The sequence below is a fragment of the Neofelis nebulosa genome, chromosome Y (genome assembly GCF_028018385.1).
Source record: "Neofelis nebulosa isolate mNeoNeb1 chromosome Y, mNeoNeb1.pri, whole genome shotgun sequence".
Taxonomy (NCBI): Eukaryota; Metazoa; Chordata; class Mammalia; order Carnivora; family Felidae; genus Neofelis; species Neofelis nebulosa.
The window spans coordinates 2,327,918-2,331,140 of record NC_080801.1 but is presented as its reverse complement, the minus strand read 5'-3'; the positions used below and the strand labels follow the sequence as shown (position 1 = coordinate 2,331,140).

At 48.9% G+C, this 3,223-nt stretch overlaps 1 pseudogene; it reads left to right on the top strand.

The window, feature by feature from the left end:
- The first annotated feature begins 1,201 nt into the window (after positions 1 to 1,201).
- On the top strand, positions 1,202 to 2,238 carry LOC131503495 (coiled-coil domain-containing protein 71L-like; annotated as a pseudogene).
- The last annotated feature ends 985 nt before the right edge of the window (positions 2,239 to 3,223 follow it).

The window sequence follows — 3,223 nt, the reverse complement described above, 5'->3', positions numbered from 1 at the left end:
TGTTGCGTGGAAACCAATTGGAAAATAAATTACATTTAATGAAAAAGGAAATCCAGGGGTTGCTCTTACTGAATATGAGGATAGCTTTCCATTTTCAGCACTTTATGAGCGTGAGGTAGTAGTAGCTTAAGCTGCGTAGATGAAAGTTTTGTTTGTGTGTTTAAGAAAAGGAGTTGAATAAAGACAGAGGCCTGTCACATGTATCACGTTGACCTTGGCAAGTTTCTCTTCTAATTGTTACCGTGACTTATCACTCTTAGTGATTCACATAGTTTGGAGTCAACCTTTCATGCGGAAGTGGATTTCAATTGATCGTGGTAGGTGGTCCTTGTAGTATTTTGTGAATGAATTATGTGGTGATGATGGATGGACTATGCTGGTTGCTTTCAAAAGCACTTACACGGACGGTGTAACACGTTTTCTACCCTTGGAATCCCATACGGTCTCTTACTACCTTGTCTATGACTTACCTGAAATATCATGAATTGGTAGGTAGTGAATAGGTTTTAGTGGCACTGAATGCCCTACTGGCCACTCACACAGAATTCATTGACGCTTTGCTCTTAAGCACACAACGACTTGGTCTTCCCTAAGCTGCGTGAAAGTGAGCATGGATACTAACTAGGCCAACAGTTTGCTGCTGCTGTGAAGAACAGCTTCGTGAACTGTGAGCTGTAGCAACACACGTATGGAACCCTAAGCAAGGAACAGTATATTGGTATTCTTTGAAAGGGTAGAGTAGTTATTTCAATTTGGCTTTCAGTGCGTTGCATGACAAGGCATTTAATTAGCTAAAACCCTCATAGAGTCATGTTTGATTGCAAGTTGTGTGTACTCTCCACTGCTAAGTGTCATTTCATGTTAGATGGAATTAATGGAGGCTGAAGCACCCGTGCATTCACCTCTAGGACAACCCTCTTGAACTCGTGAAGAATTATGGGCCTTCTCAGGTAAGATTGCGTGCAGGTCTTTCTCAAGGGCATAATCTGAAACACAGCCAAACCTAAGGCAGCTTTGGGCAGCCCACCTTGATGAGATATGCAGACATTGTGACCTCACAAAGCGCCTGGTCTCCTAGCAACTGCGGTGTAACTCTCACAGCCTGCCGCCTGATTTGGCTTCATGGTAGGAAATTCATTAGGGTCCTGAGGCGGCCGCGAAACCTGGCAAGTGCGGCGGCCCCTAGCGGCCTCACATCCTGTGCAGCATGAAGAGGCGGAGGCGCTGGCCCCTGGCGGCCCTGGCCCTGGCCGCTGGGGGAAGAGCCTCTAGCGCTGCAGGGGGGGCCGCGCTGGAGCCGCCTGAGGAGAGGGTGGTGTACATGCGGTGGCAACCGTCCAACTGTCGCCGGCCAACAGCACCAAGGCGCTGATCGACGCTTTCAAGCTATTCCTGCCCCGCAGCACGGAGTTCAGGAGCTCCGACGCGGAGCTCTGGAGCTACCACTGCAGCCTCAAGCACCAGTTCTCCCCCCACATCCTGCGCAGCAAGGACGTCTATGGCTACCTCCCTCCTGACCCTGGTCCCGGACCCCCGGCACCAGCCCCCCGAGGCCCACCTCCAGACGCGCCCGCCAGCTGCCAGGCGGAGGCGCCACGGACCCTGGACGGTGGCGGTCGGCCACAGGAAGGTGACGCCCCCGCCTCCGCCGTCCCGCGAGGATAGCAGCCCCCGCAAGCCCGCGGCCTCCGGTCCCTACTCCGGGGTCCGCACCCTGGAGGAGAGTGGAAGGGCGGCCACCCCGACGTTGACCACCTTCCCCAACATTTGCGTAGCGGGCGACGTGTGGGTCCAGAGCAACCTGCCAGAAGCGCGGCGCCAGGCGCGCCAAGTCCTGGGAGTGAACCTGGAACCCGTGGTGAGACTCCGCCGCTTCCCAGTGCCTGGGCGTGAGATGCGGGCCACCGCCGCGCGACCTCTCAGCCCCAGGACGGGTTGTGCCTGGAGGGATGAACCACGGATAGCCGGGACCGCGTCCCCTAGTGCACTTTACAGGAGAAGAAGCACCAGACGGTCCCGGCCCGCGCCCCCGGGATGCGGCGCCGCCTTCTGGGACTCCGGGGCAGATGTGCCCTCTGCTGCCTCCCAGCACCAGGTCTGCGGAGGGAGGAGACCCCTGGACCGCAAGGGAGGTCCCCTTTCTTCCTAACCCCAGATTGAGATGTCTCCAGGACTGTAGGGGAAGATCCATGTTCTCTCTTGTTCTCTCATTGGTCTGAAGTCGTCAGAAGAAGCCATTCCACCCCCACCACCTCCAAAGGAAGTTGGTTCCATGCTTGTGTAATAAAGCTAGAATTCCCTTGCTGTTCACCCACCTCTGGCTCCTCCCGCCTCATTTTCTTTCTTTGTCTCCTTTTTTGACTGCCACTCTTTCTGGACGAAAGATCGAATATGTGTGGAAAGTTGTTGCAATAGTTGGTATTCTCAATACCAATGGCAATAGTGGGTATTCTGAGTCCCACACCTTTCCGAGTTAACTGGATTCCAACGCTTTGACCAAGGATTTTTTCGAAGAATTTCTAAGAAATTCAAGCGTATCACTGTTAATAATGTAAGGATTTGTATGCCTTTGAATGTCATGGGCTCGGTGATTACTAACCAAAAGATTCAAAGTTCAACTGTGTACACATTCTTAAGACGTTTCTAAAGATTTTATATTGAAATGTAATGTTGATGTTTACTGAGCTCCTAAAGGAAATGGTAGACACTCGGGAAGTTTTGTTGAGTAAAATTAACTTGGGAAATTCTTTATAAGTGGGTAAAATTGAAAGTGCATTGAGAAACCACACGGTTTCTATTAAAAACCAATGAGTGAATTTCAATAAATAAATAACTAAATGAATGAATGAATGAATGAATGAATGAATTAATGAATTAAATAAATAAATAAATAAATAAATAAATAAATAAATAAATAAATAAATAAATAAATAAAAAACTGGTGCTGGTTATGGACATGGATGGAATCCACTCGGAATTGACTTGGCCTTGTACTAATCTCACACACTGATCTTGGAATCTTTCCAGGATAATTTATTTTAAAATGGAAATCACATAGAATAAATGAGTAGGGGTAAGTGTGGTGACTAAAGCTGCATACATAATAGCCATTGGAATTCTCTGAAGTATTACTGATCTAGAGCGGTGGTACATTTTTTTTTGGCACCAAATATCTGGTTGAGGTTATCTTTGGGCAAAATAGATTTTCCTCACTTGTTTTTGT